At 40.9% G+C, this 17,713-nt stretch overlaps 1 protein-coding gene and 1 non-coding gene across 6 annotated transcripts in view; both read right to left on the minus strand.

Annotated features, from left to right (window-relative positions):
• The window catches only part of BIRC6 (baculoviral IAP repeat containing 6), a 1,045,545-nt gene that overhangs the window by 259,104 nt on the left and 768,728 nt on the right, over nt 1-17,713 (minus strand). The gene's annotated exons all lie outside the window — the stretch shown is intronic.
• On the minus strand, nt 4,639-4,733 carry LOC115088902. The gene has a single exon (XR_003855976.1). It is a non-coding gene; the product is annotated as a small nucleolar RNA SNORA17 (small nucleolar RNA).

Genomic DNA, 17,713 nt, shown 5'->3' on the forward strand with positions numbered 1-17,713 from the left:
GATGCACTGTTTTGCTTTTCCCTTTCTAACATGGTGGTAAATATCCAGAAGAGGTCCACAGGGCGCATGACTGACAACTAGTCGGGGGCTTAAGCTTAATAATATTTGATATAGTGCCATAGGGTTTGCCTATTGGTGAGTATAATAAAGAAGAGGAACCAACCTGAAACTTTTTGGATCAAGATAAAAATGAATAAACATCAATGCTCTCTGATTTATTTACAGAACAAATTGGATCAGAAACTAATCCATGGTGATAAGCTGTCTTCTGCTCAAGGCTTCATATGCAATATTCAAGTCAAGGATGCAACCCTGTGTTCAGGACATTCTAAAACAATTATGTCTGGTGTTTATGATGGGAAATGAAACAATCGACACCATAGCCCGTTCCCTAAAACACTGCATCAAAGCACTCCCTATTTGTCATTTCACAGAGATATGTGGAAGTCCAATATAGTGCCAGCATAATGAAAAACCTTCTTCCAGAACAGCTGAATGCAACCACAGTCTCAAAGCAAGTGGCCCGAATGAGCAATGCCTTGGTTGCATTTTAAACACACACCGCAGTCCGTGAGCTTAGCTAGATGAGCTTGATGTTGGGAAAAATAAAGCCTGTACAGAATCTTATAACAAGTTTCTTCACTTGAACATTGCATGTAATAGTTCAAATGGTTGAAAAACTTGTAACAGTCTGAAAGTGGAAAACTGGTCTTCAGTTCCTGCAGCATTAAAGACCAATTATTCAACTTGCTCGCTAGTGCCTTATAGAAAAAGAGAGATAGAGTGCCGAATAGGCTCCTCCACATCAAACCAATCAAGCAGAAAGTACCAATTTGGATTGAGAAACTCATTAGCTTTAGAGTTTGCACATAGTGACGAATTTGATAGTAGGAAAAGAGAACCTTTGGAAGTAAGTTAAATCTAGTACATATGTCAGGAAAAGGTAAAATAGTCCCATCTGTTTTAAACAATTGTGCAATAAATATTAGCCCCTTCAAATCCTACACCTGGAAATGGGAAGGACCAAGCCCTGGAGAAAAACCCACATTTCCCTGGACTGGCAAAAAAGGTGAGGAAGAAGAGCTCAAAGAGAGGCAAGACTTGAGTCATCGCCATGTTCTACGAAGGGGGGGGGGGGAAATAAAAATGGGAGACTTTTCATATTGAGAAACAAGAGAGTGATGGACCTGAAATACAAACCTGAGAGAAATAGGGAAAATCAACTTCGCTTCCAAGGCCATATCCGAATAAAAATTTGTGTTCAAAATCCAATCACCTGTGTTTCTTAGATTAATTGCATGACTGTACATCAACAGGTCAGGTAACCCAAAGCCTTCTTTAGTAACAGGTTTCATTCAAAGATAGTCTCGGTTTCCCCCCCCAAGAAACTGACTAAATAACCCATACAGCCTCCTAAGAATGGATCCAGAGAGAGAAATAGGAAGAACCCCCAAAACATATAACCACAGAGAAAGAATAATCATTTTAAGTAGGTGAATGCGTCCAATCAAAGACAAAGGCAGATGCAGCCAGGCAAGAAGCAACGTTTTGGTCTGCTCTTGAAATTTAGAAATAATAATCGAATAAAGAGTGGAAAGATCCCTGGGGAGCCAAATACCCAAGTATTTAATTTGATTTCCAGCCCATTTGAATGGAAAATGATCATCCCAGAAATTGGTATTCCAGGAACCCAATGCCACAGCCTCAGATTTATCAAGATTTAACTTGAATCTTGCGAGGGGACCATAAGCTGCAATTTCTTGCAAGGCTGCTTGTAACAATCGGATGGGATCAGTAATGTGTATCAGTAAACCATCTGCGATTGCTGCCAATTTGAAAGTGATGTTCCCAAAATCTATACCATCTATATTTACAGAGGAATTAAGGATCCTTAGAAGGGGGTCCAAAGATAGTACAAAAAATAGTGGTGACAGAGGGCACCCCTGGCATGTCCCCTTAGCTAGTACAAAATCCCTAGAAAACTCCCCATTAACTAAAATGGCAGCCTGTGGATTGGAGTAAAGCATTTGAAGAAAGGAGAGAACTGGCCATTGAATCCATATGCTCGAAGTACCTCAAAAAAAAACAGCCAATTCACCCAATCAAATGCTTTTTCCACATCAAAACTAACTAATAAAGAATTTAGACGCTGTTTAGTTGAAAAGTCCATGGAAGCTAGTACTCGCCTCACATTCACCACAGCTAGTCTGCCCCTGACAAACTTCACCTGCACTGGCAGTATTAACTTGGGCAAAAAAGATGACATACAATCCACCATAATCTTTGCCAAGAGTTTAACATCGCAATTCAAAAGTGAAATTGGATGGTATGAGCTAGGTAAAAAGTAGGATCCCTACCCAGTTTTGGAAGGACAATTATAGAGGCTTTATTGGCATTCCATTCCTTAAGCGAGAGGTCAGAGAGGTGGTCAAAAAGCTTGCCTAAAGGCAAACAGACATTGTCATCCAGAATCTTATAACATTCATTGGATAGGGCGTTGGGACCAGGAGATTTACAAAGAGCAGAGGATTTGATTATCAGTAACAATTCTGGAAAGTGACAGGGGCATTTAAATGCTGGAGATCCTCCTCCGATACATGGGGTAGAGCAGTCTTAGCCAGATAGGCCTTAATGGAAGAGATCTCACATGGTTCTGAACTGTATAAGTCCCGATAGTACCTATAAAAGATATCCCCAATGTCTGTGGAAGAGAGTGTTTTACCTGGCCCGTGTGATCTTGTAAATCTAAGATATGGGTCTTACCTTCCCAAGATTGAACAAGGTTTGCTAAAAGTTTCCCAGCCTTGTTGCCATATTTTAAAAATTTGTATTTATAATAAAGTCAGAGTAATCTTGAAATAGCAAAGTTTGGCCCTTTCAAATTGAAGATCTTTCTAGCGATGGTATATTCTTAAAATTCCAATCTTGTGGGCAAAATTTAGGACCCGGAATGTAACTGCTCTGGGTTTAACATTATCCTGATCCCCAGATAATATCGGTCCTAGGTGGTGAGCCCTTTCGATCCTCAAAGCAACGAGAGTGATTGTTAGGCTGAATACTTATGTGAGCCATGCATCCAACCGAGGCCCCAAATCCCGGTCCGATAGAGTCTTGGGTATCCCTATGATCCGCAAGTTGATTCTGCAAGACCTGTTCTTGTGATCACTCACTTTATATTGCAATATGTCAAACTGGGTTTTTAACTGTGTCATATCAGATATTACTGAGGTAGTCTTATCTTCCACATTGGAGATCCTCTGTTCTGCAGCTTGGAGCTGTTGAATTTGAGTTGAGTGCTTACCCGGGATAACTGTTCAAAGATCTGGGTAAACTTCCTTTCCAAGGCTGCGAGCACAGCAGCGGCATCAACAGAGCTCGCTGGGTCCGGGGCCTCAGAAGCAGCAATAAGACTGGGTGCATTGGACATTTTAGATTCGCCGCCCTTCACCTTTTCTTTTTTAGCTGAACCAGCGCAGGAGAGTATAATGTGCTGAAACATGACGACTTACAAAGCTGATACTGCAGCAAAGGTAAATAAATGCATGAGAAGGCCCTTGGAGAGATCGGTTGGGGCGTCTGGTCTCCCTCACAGCATCATGTGACCCCGTAACTGGATTTTTATGTAAGTGGAACAGTAAACAAAGCCAACAATTAGGACAAAAATAATGAAAATCTTCATTTAAGGGGCAGCAAACCAAATTTTCTTTCCAATCCAAACTGGAAAAATGTTTAAGAAAAACATTCACTCACAAGGTTTTTACCCCAAAATAATTTTACAGGCAAGCTCTCCCATTAGCTTACAGCCATGATCCATCATCCTTTAACAAGATATGACCTTTTAGGTGAAAAATAAACTGAAATAACTTTGTTAAAAATAGCTCTATTCCACAAGCTTCCTGTTAATTTAATATTTACCCATACTAATTCCTTAACAGTTAAAAATGTTTATTTTCATTAACTATTCATCTCCATAATTCTTTGAGATAACGTATGCTGGACTTTCTTGTGCAACAGTATTCCGTGAAGCTCCCAACTGAGGGAGGAGGAATAGCCTAGTGGTTAGATCAGTGGGCTACGAACAAGGAGACCGGGGTTCAAGTCCCACTGTCGCTCCTTGTGACCTTGGGCAAGTCACTTTACCCTCCATTGCCTCAGATACAAACTTACAGGTCAATACAGTAAAGTACGGCAGCGGTTACCCTGCTCCTAACCCACTTTCTACCCACTTTTCGGCCGCATTAATCCAACCCGCTATACACTATCCCCTTTAACCTACTCTTACCACGTCCTTAAATCACCGGGTAACCCCTTCCGCCCACGGCATGTATATTACATGTAAACGATCGAATTAGCTATTCCCTCCCATACAGTAACGCACGCCCCGACTATCGCTTTTTTACCCTGCCGTCTTGCCGCCCGTTTAACCTGTAACTTACCGCCTACCCATACCCCTGCGTTAGAGGCAGGGGTAAAGGTAGGCAGCAAACTTTCCCCCAGCCCCTGCTCACCTGCCCTGGCCGCGTCCATGGGTGCTGGTCTCCGGGGCAGCCCCAGTCCTCTCCCCTCCTCCCGAAGCAACGAAAGCGGAAAAAAGCGAAAAAGCGAAAAAATAAAAGTTGCAAGAGAGAGAGGGGAGAGAGGGACCGGCAATCCTACACTCAGGATTGCCGGTCCTCTCTCCCCCTCCTCCTGAAGCAAGGCGCGAAAAGCAGCCTTACTTCGGGAGGAGGGGAGAGAGGGACTGGAAGTGTAAATCAACGAAGCGACTTACTTTTTTTGCAGCCCCCCTCCGGAGATGGACATCGGCGACGACAGACACGGCTCCCCTGTCTCCAGCTGCCCGCGAAGATAGACGCATCGCACGGGCGAAAGCGGACCCTGTGCGTGCAACTGGGCCGCTCAAGGCGTGACGTCACAACGTTTGGCGTCACGGCATGTGACGTCACGTCTTCAGTGGCCCAATTGCACGCACAGGGGCCGCTTTCGCCCGTGTGAAATGACATTTGAAATGACAGATACCAGCGTGTCCGTGAAGCGTTAAGGCCAGCGCACCCAGGATACTGTATAGCGCTCTATACAGTAAAATGGGTTGCGCGGGCCTAACGCTTCACGGCCGCTTCTTAGACGCAGCTTGCATTTGCAAGCTATTTACATACAGTATCGAGCGGTAGGTGAGCCGGACTGTGCGTGCAGCAACCGCGGGTGCGCCCGGCACTAACGCAGCTCTTCCTACCGCTCCTTACTGTATCGGCCCGTTAGATTGTAAGTCCTCTGGGGATAGGGAAATACCTACAGTACCTGAATGTAAACCAATGTGATATCTCAGATCGAATGTCGGTATATAAAAAAAATTAATAAATAAATAAATAAATAATCTAGAAAGTCTTGTTTCAAATCATATGCCAGAGAACATAAGAACACTAGACATGACATACTGAGCTAGATCAACATCCATTAAGTCCAGCATCCGGTCTCCGACAATAGCCAATCGGGGTCACAAGCATCCAGCAGATCCCAAAGAGTAGCTCCATTTCTTAGTGCTTACTTCCAGGGATAAATGGTGTCTTTCTCAAATCTAATTGTTTATGGACTTTTCCTCCAAGAACCTGTCATAACTCCTTTTAAACCCACTGACCACATTATCCTGAAAAACATTCCACTGCTTGATTGTACATGGAGTGAAAAAACCTTTTCCAATGTGTTTTAAATCTACTACATGCCAGTTTCATTGTTTCCCCTAGTTAGTCTTAGTAGTATCTGAAAAGGTAAATAACCATTCCTTATCTACCGGTTCCACCCCACTCAATTTTATAAACCTCTATCATATTCCCTCTCAATTGCCTCTTTTCCAAGCTGAAGCACCCTAACCTGTTTAAAGCCTTTCATAAGCATGCCATTCCATCCCCTTTATCATTATTGTTGCCTCTCTTTGTATTCTTTCTAATTCCACTTTATCTTTTTTGAGATGGATTGACCAGTACTGCACACATCACTAAAGGTGTGCTTATACCATGGATCGATACAGAGGTATTATGATATACTCTTTTTTCTGATTCATTCCTAACATTCTATTTATTTTTTTGACCATTGCTGCACACTTAGCCAAGTATTTCTATGCATTGTCCATAATGATCCCAAAATCTTTTCCTGGATCGTGACCCCTAATAAGGACCTCAGCATATTTAGAATTCTTTTTCCCTATGTGCACTTTGCACTTGCCCTCATTAAATTTCATTTGCCATTTAAATATCCAGTCACTCAGTCTCACGAGGTCCTTCTGTAATTCCTCACAATCCATTCATGTTTTAACTTTGAATACATTTTTTATCTACAGATTTGCTCATACAGTTTGCCCAGTTGCGAGTCATCATCTTTTGATAAATATGTATATAAAATTCCCAAATGCAGTCCAACGCCAACTTCCCCCTTGGGTTTTCCACCTGATCTCTCAAGCCTCCTCTCGTATCTGTCCCAAGCAATTGTACAACTGCTGTTATAGTTTTAACTGCCATTCTGTGCAGGTTATCCCAATATACTTCATTTCCATCCTTTTGCCACTATAGATCCACTGTGCTTATCCCACTGATTTTTTTATTCCGCTACCATGCTAGTCTCCACCACCTTATTCAGAAGTGTATTCAAAGCATCCACCACCCTTTCTTTGAAAAAATATTTCCTGATATTGTTCCTCTTAAAGAGGACCAGTATAGATCCCTGAGGCATTCCACTATTTGCTTTTCTCCATTGGGAAAAATTAGTTTTTGCTGTATAATAAAATGCCTTCAATATACAAACATCAACTGTGATGGCAGCTACATTTTATAGGACTAAGCAAATGCACAAATCCTGAAACAGGCAAGAAATATATGCAATCTGTTATTCATATACAAATGGAGCCTCAATTACTTGTTCCCACGAAGGGAAAACACTAGAGACATATTATCCCTCATATACTAGGTACTGGGATGACGTATGTATTGTGACCTGCAGTGTTTGGGCTGTAAACATGAAGGAGGAGAGTACTGAAGGACGTAATTCCTTCATAAAACAATAGCCTGTCAAAGCACAGAAAGACAAAAGGCAGAGCCACTGTTTCGGCTTCAATGCCTTAATGTCATCATTTGTCATGCAGCACTTCATCAGAAAACCCTGAAGTATAGTTAACTCTGCTCCCCTCCACACAGCGCACTTCACTGTTGTTACAGGATTAAAATGTGCCTGGCCTGACAATGAAATGGCAAAGCCATTGCACATTGTTATGCGACTCACTGTCTGCAAGGATGGCTTGTAGCTCCTTCTTTATTCAGCAAGTGCCAAGTGCATGTTTAATCAATGTCACGGCTCAGTACCGTATGCAACTAAACCCACTGCCATTCTGCTCCTCAGATGTGACTGGCTGCTAAGTTATGCAATGCTCAGAAGAATACCTTGGAATTATTTTCAAAGGCTGTGAAAGCAGGTGTGAGGCACTCCAAGCACAACTACCCATAAAGCTCAGATTTTATTCCTCCTTGTTCAAAGTCTGGACTACCATCACGTAGTGCAGCTGAATGCACAGTTTACTGCATTTGGAGTTACAGCATGTTACCGTGAGAAAGGATCCTCAAAGGGCTTGCAAACAGCGGGAGTAGCTGGAATGCTTGTTTGAAAGGAAAGTCTTGTGAAATAACCCGTTATCCCTGAACAAGAACAAGCAGCTCATCTTTTCTCCTTTTATTAATGCACTGCAAAAACAACCCTGAATGGCAGACATTGCTGGTTTGATTCAAAAGATGCATCTGAATTGAGGGAGAAAAAGACAAGTAAGGAGGGACAAATTTACAAAGTGGATCAATATTATCAGAGGTCATGTATTCAGGCACCATGGTCTGAATGGATTATTGATGGATTAAACTGGTATACACTGAGGATCTTGTAACCCTTACCAACTGTACAATTTTAAACTTTAAGAAGAACACCCCCCTACTTCCCTCCAGAAACACTGCCTTTACATGTATGATTTTTTCCCCTTCTCTGATTTCAAGCAGCAATCCTCCATGAAGATAAAAGACTGGTTCACCATTGTCAGGGACTCAGAGGCATGCCCGATGTCATTTTATTCCTGATGCAATGTAGGGTAAGAAACAGCTTTTTACTGTCCATTTTATAAAACAAATGTTGCTATCAAGGGGGTCAGAGGCTGATTTTACTGCAACACTACATGCATGTTTTGTTGTTTTTATTTTTTTTAATCGATGGAATAAATGAGGTTTTCAAAATAAGAACCCAGTTAAAACACTTGGATGTATAACAAAAAATGAGAGGTTTAAAAACACTCAAATATGTGGGTTATTTTTCTTTGAGGGGAGGGGGAGGAGAGGTTGGAAGATAGAGAAGAAGTATATATCTGTATTGCCATGTGAAATCTGTTTATATGCTTATGATAATACAGCTAAGTAACAGTATAAGGCTGATACCATTCTGTCTATAGCTTTTTTTTTTAAACCACTGTAGCAGTTAGCTGGCATAGTAATTCTATAACTATCTCCCTACTGTAAGTCCCACATGCATGCACAATCAAACAATCCCCTATTTTTGATGAAGCAAGAAATAGCATAAATGTTCCCCCAAATCACAAACAGCTCTGGAAGCACAGAGCTAGAAGAAAGCCCAGGAGGTCTACATGTTTAGCTACACATTCAGTAGCATATCAAAGTGAAGGAGCTGCTACAATAATAAAGAATAAAGTCAGTATTCTATCCTTGTGCACTGTTTTCATTTGTCTATGAAAAATATTGCAAGATTACATGAGGATTACGTCAAGAAGAACCCTTCATGCTCAAACAAATGTACTCAAATGTTGAATGCAGAATGGTACAATGAATGGGCTGTGTAATGCAGTCTCTGGGTTACTTTCAGGATCATTTTTAAATTATAAAAATGTTTGTGTATATGGTCTGGTTTTTTTTTTTTTTTTTTTTTTTTATAGCATATAAAAAGAGTAGACAAACTGAAATCCAATTAAAAATGGCTCCTACGAAAAAATCAGCCTATTTAGATTGCAGTTACAAACCAGGACTCCTTTAGATGCAGTCAATTCCAAAGTCACAAAACTTAATATGAGCTGACAATTAAAGATACAGCAATACATGCAGAAGTCACTGACAATATGTTTCTAATTCAGATGTTTTATACCATTAAGCACTTAAGTTATTCTGTTTATTAAAACATTTTGAATGCCAAGGTGTCTTCCATCATGTGGCTTATTTCTATCTATTGAACTAGCTTCTATTACATCGTGTGTACTTGTTCAAAAGTGTTCTTACAAGGATCTTAAGAGTGTGGGGAAAATGTAAACACTGTCGATAGATATCTACAGTCTCATATGCACACAGCATACATATGCACTGAAAGCAGTACTCCTGCTCTGGGGATTAGATTCATATTTTGCTTCCTTCCTTTCCTCTAGATAGTTGTCAGAGTACCAGTGAAGACATTTTTAGGAAAAATGCTCACCTCTGCTATCACAGCGGCAGAAGTGAAAAAGCAAGAGGAGAAAGAAGAAAAAGAAGAATCTATCTTGGCAATGCTGGGGATCGTTGGAACCGTGCTGAATCTTTTTGTGATTGTTTTTGTGTATATTTACACCACACTCTGATGATCTATTCCACACCAGCTCTCCACAAGGCAAAGACCAGCTACTGCAAGAATGTCTTCTTCAAAAAGCAGAGCACTAAGTAAAGGAGCTTCCAAGGATCATGCACATTCCAGAGCAAAGTGCCTAGCTAGGGACACTGTATCTGTGACTCGGGCAATGCTTCTGACACTCCCGGTAGAAGTATAATACCATATAACAAAGGAAACGAGAGCAGTCAACTTTTCCTTGGTAATGGTTGAAGCCAAAACCATGGAAATACAAAGAGCACTGTATGACTACCATTACAGTGCAAGAGATGAGGACAGAGAGAGTTATCAATAACTCAAAGAAGCAGATTGCTGCCATAAAAGAAATATTCACACTTAGCATATATATGTATCTCAAACCCTTTATTATAACCAGACTTTCTGATACACTGATAATCAGGTGCACACCAACATGAAAGGAGAGGTTTTTGTTGAGTATATATATTTTTTAATTTAAAGCACCTGCATCTCTAGATTTACAAAGATGCATTAATAGTATGGAAGGTTGAGCACTTCTATGCCAAAAGTACTGTAAATTATAAGTAACCAATAAAATAACTAGCCACTGCCTATATTCTGCTGCAAGGAGAACATCCTCTGTCTTTGGGTTAATAGGACATTGTACCTACATTTTCTATCTAGGATGCATTACAGTTAAACAACACAAAGGAACAATAATTTGAGAAATAATTTGATAGCCATCTAAATTATGACCAGTGAATGGTATCAGAGTATAGCACTAGAAGAATTTTACAAAGATCTTTTACATTTCCATGATTCCTATACATTTCTTCAGCTATAATTTAAGTCACTGTGCTCATATCTGGCTTTTCTGGGGGTGGGGGGTGTTTGTATTTCTTTTTCACCTCTGAATGAATGACTAACCTGCCAAAAGGTTTAAATAAAATAGATACAGATAATGTCTGGACTGGTAATGGATACTGAGAAGAGTGATCAACCTTATAAATTTGCTACACAAAAGCAGCACAAACTTGGATGTATCAAAACAAATCTGTTTATCTGAAAATATATTTGACGCTGTTATTCCAAATCAAAATTGTTAGTTACAATACCTTTTGCATGATCCTGCAACTATTTTACTTAAGATCACAGAACCATTTCAATTCCTATCCCAGTGGTGAGGGCAGAATTTAAACTGTAACTGAACAGGTGCATTCCATACGGCACAAGAAAACAGTGCCATAGACACTGCCAAAGTTGACAGCAATAACACACAGTAAGTACTAGAAAAATAAACAATATTTAATGAAATGCATACACAATGATGCTTAGCTTGATTTATGTGTGTCCAATTTATAACAGTGACCCTCCCCATTCAGAACAAGCATTTATATGTATGGGGCTCATTTGGAACTAAGCAAGAAGTTAACCCTAATGAACATTTATTACTTGTGAGAATAACCTAATCCTGACTACTCAATGAATTCTGGTGAAGAATGACCTACTTTTAGTTCACTTATTTGTTGTCAAAATCATATGTGGATGCCCCACTACAGAAAGATTACACCTGGATGAAAGCAAAATACTCTGATAGGGAAACTTAAAACTTAACATACAGTAAAATATTAATGATCTGTTATAGAATTAAAATTAAGACAAATGCCCACAATGCACTGTGTGTCAAGGGGGACTATATTACTGTATAAGAAACTGGTTCGGTTATTCTTCACGTAAGGCTGTACTTAAACATATTAATTTTAGCTTAATGAAAAATCAATTGACTTCACAGTGGCAATAAGTCTTGCATATTGATTAAAGAAATCTGCTTAAAACAGAAAACTAAAATCCATTACAAATGCGAGAATGTATATGATATATTGCTAGGTATACAGTAAGCTTTAAAATTGTGACCCGATATATTACCATGATTGCTTATAAACAAGACCCCAATTGCAAAGGAACATAGGTTCATCTTGCTCTTGTTAGACACTAACAGTGGTGTTAGATGAGTACAGCTAATGGAGGAAGCAATTTTAAATATCAAGGAGGGCTAACTACTGTCAAAAAAGTCACTTGAGATTTCCAATCTCTTAAGTTCCTGTATGTTTTACAATCAAATCCAACAAATGTGCTACAATACTCTATGATATCAGTAACAGCAAACTGATACATGCTGTGGCATAATACACTGTTCCAAAATGGTGGTTTGTACAGTTATAGTTATCAAATCCTTATGGAATAATCCTTGTAAAACACCGAATAAAATTTTTTCAACTCTCATATGATCTCTGATTTAAGATAATTTTTTTTTACGCAGATTTAAAACATAGGTCCATACATCTGTTGAGAAAAACAAACAAGGGCTTACTCTTTGCTTTGCAGACATATTATTCCACACTAACTGAATTTCCCTGCCACAATGAAACTAAAGGTACAGTTACTTAACTTATATCATAAAGATTTTTGTTATAAACAAACACTGACAACACACTCATGCACATTACCCCATCATCCTGACCCTGACAAAAAGTATTCTTATAGGGAAGGTAATGTTATAGCAGTCCAGATGTAGAAAGTACACACAGACGTCAGCCCAAATTTTCCAAGTAGACTTTTGCGCTCAAATCCACTTAGAAAATTAGCAGGATCACGCGGACATACAAATACATTTACACTCCTGCTTAGGAACAGGCGTAAATATGGGTGGTACATTTACACGCATGGTTTCCCTACTCCATCTCCACCTCTGGGAATGCCTCTTTCAAGTGCGTGTACAAGTACAAGCAAAATGACTTCCACCTTTACTTCTTCATGCACAATCTGCAAGGCAATTTTCTAAAAGCCTATTTACGTGCATAAAATAGTTTTATGTGAATAAATGCTTTAGAACATCAGGCCCTTATAGTAAAAATAAAGAACAAACAAACTCTAGATGATACCTTTTTACTTAACCAACTTCATAAATGTATAACAAGCCTTTAACACCTACACTTCCTTCAACAGGTCAGTGCAAAATGAGCTATGGATGCTGCCCATACATACATGAAACTTACAGGTTGTAGTACAAGGAGTTTGTTGTCTTACAAAAAATGTAAAACAATATTAAATTAGTTCTCTGAATCCTGTGCAAGAAAGCAATATAACTGCACTGTTAAAAACTTGGAGTTAAATGGATACAGACCCTCCTAGCACAAGGAGACTGAGGGAGTGCCCCTAGTGTTCCTCTATTTACCTGTGTAGGACCAGGCTAGAAGCCTAGTTCACCTTAAATGCCTTAAGGAGAGTATGCGCTATGGGTGGGATCCTGAGGGGCATACTGGGTAGTGGTCATCATACTGTTGAGGGCAACCCTAAGAGATGGGGGTGAGCATGTCACTAGATCCTCGTTCCCAAGCGTAGCTTGTAGGAAGGCAGAGAAAGGGGACTGGGATGTCTTGGATTCTCCTTGATGGGATTCAGGAGGGAGCAGGAATGTTTGGCTTGACAAGTCCAAGCTGAGGGGAGGTGTATATGAGGCAATGCCCCTAGTGTTCCCCTATTTACCTGTGCAGGACCAGGCTAAACACCTGGTTCACCTTAAATGCCTTAAGGAGAATATGCTCTATGAGTGGGTTCCTGAGGGGCAGGTGGAGCTCAGAGTGCATAACCAGAGACTGGGAAATAAGAGCTGGGATCCAGGTGGGGATAACCAGACCAGGCCCAGGTCTCTGGGAGGAAGGCAGCTCCTGTTGACTAACACTGTCCAAACACTGAGCTGAGATGAAGCAATACACACTACTAGGAGAGAGAGAGAACACTGTCTGAAGATAAAGGCAGTCTACTGTTGTGTATATGACTGCAGCTGTGAATAAAGATTATGTTTTAACAAAGGCTGGAGTCAGGCTAGTTTTGTCTCCAGGCCTGTGGGAATCACTGCTTGTTCCCACAGAGACTCTTTCACTGTGTTATGGTAAAATAGGATACAATACAGCTATTTCTGATGTGAGGCCAAGGCAGCACTAAACAGACCAGAGGAATCCAGACAAAACTGTACTCTGCTAGTCTAATCTATTCAAAACAGTCATACTCTACAGAGAACCAGTGGAACATTCACTCCTCTCTTCTCATTACCAAACAAACATGGAATTTTATTTTATAAATCATGCTTTCATCAATAGGCTACCAAAATAGAAAAATTATCAATTAAGATCACAAAGTGTTATCTAATCCGATGAAACCCAAAAGATTATCAAAGGGTACTGTGGCACCCATGTCACCAGATAAGGGAAAATGGCAGCAAGGAAGTTATCTCTGATATGTGCCCTTTTAAATGAAATGTGGCAACATTTATTTTATTTATTTATTTTATTTACAATATTTTTTATACCGTTTTTTTATACCATACGTAATCAAAATTATTACAATATAACATACATAAAATCACAAAGAAAATTTAATACAAGGTAAAAGACTTTGAGAAACTTACAAAATAAAGACAATATATTCTTAAATAAAATGAACAAATTAAAAGCTCTAGAAAGAGGGAAGGACTGAGGACAGTGGAGCTTCTGCTTACAAAAATGTGATGGCCAGCATCAGCAATAGCATAATGCCATCTCTTTCAAATAAATTTCAGCTGACCTAAGGGGATGATGCCACAGAGAATGGCAAATCAGGCCCCCCCCCCCCCCAGATCTCTCCTGATGAACCTGATTATCATTATTGTGCTTTAAGTTGGGTGCAAATCCATGCATTCTTTCCATATAATTTATTTACTTTTATTTTTTAACCTTCTGGAGGCTCAGTATTTCTCATGCATAAAAGCCAACTCTGTTCAGTCTTGCTTGGGTTTCTGCCATTACATGGCATTGTGCCTGGGAAGAAAAGGATGACTGGTGTTCGAATCCCAAAGTTTCTGCCAAGGTGAGTTTTGCTCTTTTTCAAGTAAAGTGCTCTGCTGCGTAAATAATGAATTATCTACATAATATCAAAACTCTATGCTTTTAGTACAATATTCAGCACAGTGTACAGGGAGGAGGTGAACCTACAAGCCCTTTTCTGTGTCTGATAAAGACATTTATTAGGAAATAAAGAATTCAGCACAGGTAAGAGTCACTTGTTCTTTACTACCAGCAAATGTGCAGGCAGATTTGCCCCAATTTCTAGACATGGGTGGAAAGAGAATGAGCAGTGCACTGGAGGAACAGCTGGGAGGAGACAAAGCAGGGGCAGAACAGGTGATAGAGGAGAATGAATGGCAAAATGGAAAAGAAGTAGAGAGAGAGCACAAAGGAGGAGCAGAGAGTAGATAGAGCACTAGGCAGGAGAAGAAGTGAAGCAAAAGTGGTGGCAGCAGGTAGAGAGAGAGGCAGAAGGGACTAAGTTTCAGAATGCATCTATAGTAAGGGAAAATAAAAGACAAGGAGAAATTACTACTTACCTGATAATTTCCTTTTCTTTAGAACAGACAGGTGGATCCAGAATCAGTGGGTTATGCACCTCTACCAGATGAAGATGGAGCAAAGCTGACATCATAGTATATATACCCCTGCACAGACATCAGCCTGCTAGTATTCTCTGCAAACGCCTATACTGGACAAACTAACAAAAATTTGATTAAAACAAACAACCATTCCAGTAGTCAGCCAACACAAAACCACTGAGCTCAGACAAGGAGTGCAATAACACTAGTCTAGGGACTGGACTGACGCTTACCAGTACCTTCCTGGAACAAGTAGCCACGCAGGAGGACCATAGCACAACCATTTGGCAGAAAAAGACAGGAAGGTGGATCCACCTGTTTGTACTAAAGAAAAGGAAATTATCAGGTAAGTAGTAATTTCTTCTCTCTTAGCATTCACACAGGTAGATCCAGAACCAGTGGGATGTACCAATGCTACTCCTTAAAAGGGCGGGAGGCTGCCAGCGGTCCAGTCAAAACCACACATGTGAAGGCTGCGTCCTCCCGGGCTTGCACATCCAGGCAGTAATGCCTGGAAAAGGTGTGTAAAGAGGACCACGTCGCAGCTCGGCAAATGTCGATGGGAGAATCTAACCTCTGCCCATGACACTGCCTGAGCCCTAGTGAAATGAGCCCTAACCTGACTAGGCAACAGCAGATCAGCATCCACATACGCGGCTGTGACTACCTCCTTAATCCAGCAGGCTAATGTAGCCTGCAATGCCAGCTCACCCTGTTTACTTCCATCATGGAGAACAAACAAGCAATCTGTTTTCCTGAGAGGTTTAGAAACCTCCAAATACCTCAAGATATGCCTCGACAACCAAGGGCCATAACAGGCGATATGTCTCTGCATCATTTTTCCTGTCTAGAGACGGCAGGGAAATGGACTGATTCAAGTGAAAATGTGAGACTACTTTTGGCAAAAAAGAAGTAACAGCACACGCAGCTGTATTACCCCGGAGTCACTCGTAGAAATGGCTCCCGGCAAGACAAGGCTTGCAGTTTTGATACTAGACATGCAGTACAAATTGCCACAAGAAACACCATTTTCATGGTCAGTAACCTCAAGGAAAGGTTACGCATCAGTTGAAAAGTAGGGCTCGCTAAAAAAATACCAATCTAGATTAAGACTCGGGGGCACCGGTAATTGCAAGAGAAGATGAAGATGCTCCACTCCTTTCAAGAAACAAGCCACATCTGAATGAGCCGACAAGGGTCCATCATTCATCTGATCTTGGAAACAGAAAAGAACCACCACCTTTACCTTTACTGAATTAAGGGCAAACCCTTTATTCAGTCCATCCTGCAAAAATTCCAAAATGAGCGGAATCTTAACCAAACGAGAAAGAACCCCTTAATCTTCACACCAAGCCTCAACCTCTTGCTAATCTCGCCCAGAGGCTTAAGAAGTGGAGAACTTTCTTGCACATAGGAAGGTGACAATAACCACAGTAGAATACCCATGCTTCAGCAACCGAGCCTTCCCAAGGGCCATACCGTAAGACAAAACTGAGTCAGATTTTGTGAAGAACAGGCCCCTGTCGTAGCAGATCCCTGTGTGCCGGAAATCGGAGGGGAGAATCCACCAGGAGCCTTTGCAAATCTGCATACCACAGTCTCCTGGGTTAATGTCGTGCCACCAGAAGCACCATCCCCCTGTATTTCTCCATTTTTAGAATCATTATGCCCAACATGGGCCATGGGGGAAAAGCATACAGCAGTTTGCCCTCTGGCCACTCCAGCATGAGGGCAACGATGCCCAAGAACTTTGGATCTCTCTTGCAACTGAAGAAGTGAGTAACCTACGTATTGCGAGAAGTTGCCAGCAGGTCCAGAAACAGAAGGCCCCAGCGATCCACTATTAGCTGAAACACCTCAGTGACAATTTCCATTTTCCTGGATCCAGACTGTATGCTGAGAAAGTCGGCCCTTACATTGTCTTTTCCTGCAATATGTTACGGCTGAGATGTAATTCCGCTCATTCCATAAGTTGGGCTATTTCCTGCGACACTGCTGGCTCTTGGTTCCTCCCTGCCGACTGATGTAAGCCAGGGTCTCTGTGAAGGATTTCAAAGGGGTATGGGATAAACACTGTGGATCCATAAAGGCTAGAGGATGGGAATGAAGAGAAGAGCCATGGGGGTGGCTTGCTGGAATGGTGGCTTCTACCTGGTGATTACTACCCTTACTCAATAAGCCTTCACACGGTTAATGCAACTCCAACATTGCTTTCTGCGTCAACGGCAAGGGGAAATGTGGAAAAGAGGATTTGCATTCAGACAACAACCAACAAGGACTGAATTACACAGTCTGGGTAAACAAATAAGCATAGAGGTAGCTTGCTTATTGCAGCGGTTACTACCTAAACCAATTAAGCCTGATACTTCACTTTGAATGCATATACAGCCTTGGTTTCTGCTTCAATGACAGGGGGAAAAGAGGATTTACATTCAGACAACATACAACAAGGCATTGATCTGTGCAGTCTGGGTAAACAAGCATCGGGGTAACTTGCTTGATGCGGAGGTTACTACTCTTAACCATTAAGCCTTATGATTCACCTTTGATGCAACTCCAACATTACTCTCTGCATCAATGGCAAGGGGTGGCAGGAAATTCAAATCAAACAGTTACCAACAAGGGCCC

This window comes from Rhinatrema bivittatum, chromosome 3 (assembly GCF_901001135.1).
Source record: "Rhinatrema bivittatum chromosome 3, aRhiBiv1.1, whole genome shotgun sequence".
NCBI classification, from domain to species: domain Eukaryota; kingdom Metazoa; phylum Chordata; class Amphibia; order Gymnophiona; family Rhinatrematidae; genus Rhinatrema; species Rhinatrema bivittatum.